Source organism: Tamandua tetradactyla, chromosome 12 (assembly GCF_023851605.1).
Source record: "Tamandua tetradactyla isolate mTamTet1 chromosome 12, mTamTet1.pri, whole genome shotgun sequence".
NCBI classification, from domain to species: domain Eukaryota; kingdom Metazoa; phylum Chordata; class Mammalia; order Pilosa; family Myrmecophagidae; genus Tamandua; species Tamandua tetradactyla.
In genome coordinates this window covers 15,782,984-15,783,857 of record NC_135338.1, presented here as the reverse complement: position 1 = coordinate 15,783,857, position 874 = coordinate 15,782,984, and positions in this window count along the sequence as shown.

Here is an 874-nt window from a genome sequence, read left to right as displayed (position 1 = left end):
CACTGCCAGCCCGGCCACCCCCTGAGGTGCCCAGCCTTGTCAGGCGCTGACAGCTCACCCTCCTCTCCGCAGCCTACCCAGCCCAGATGGCAGCTCCTTGGGTGCCTTGATGCCTCCAACATGGCTCCTCTCCCACGCGGATGCCCCAGGGCACCCAAGGAGTAAGCTGCAAGGCCAGGCTGTGTGGGAGACATGCCATGGGCTGATTGTCAAGGAGCCTGGGGGGCCCTGCAGGGGCTGGGGAAGCGTGGGGGAGTGGGAGAGTGGGAATTGGAGGCAGAAGAGGTTGTCACTCTGCTTTTCTACAGATTTTATAGACCACAGCTGTTTGGGTGTCAGCACGGGGGTGGGGCGATAGAGGAACCTTGTGGAGCTAAGGGTCCCACTTTACTGCTTGGGGTTCATAGGCTGCTCCAGCATGTTGCCCAAGAGCAACTCTCAGGCTCCAACATATGCAAGGCAGCAGGAAGCCTTGACTCTCCTTTGGCTCCAAACCCTGAGTGCCGGGGTCCCTGCACTGCAGCACATGATAGCTAGAAACTAGGTCAGAGCCCTGGTGCTGGGTTGGCGGCTGTGGGTGCTGGAGGCATGAGGAGGGGTGAGTGAGTGTCCGAAGGAGGAAAGGGAAGGCCAGTTTGTCTGTCCTCAAGGGTTTCTCAGCATGACTGAGTAACCTTGGACACATCACCCCACCCCTCAGCCTCAGGCTTTTCCTTCTGTAGAATGGGTCTGTGATTGATGACTCGGGAATGATCGAAGGGAAGTAACGTGCCCAGCTCAGTACCTCCCTCCTAGTGACTAGAGAAATGCCACCCCCTCCCTCCTCCACAGGCTCCAGCTCCCGGGCATAGGGGAGGCCTTGGTCTCTGGCAGC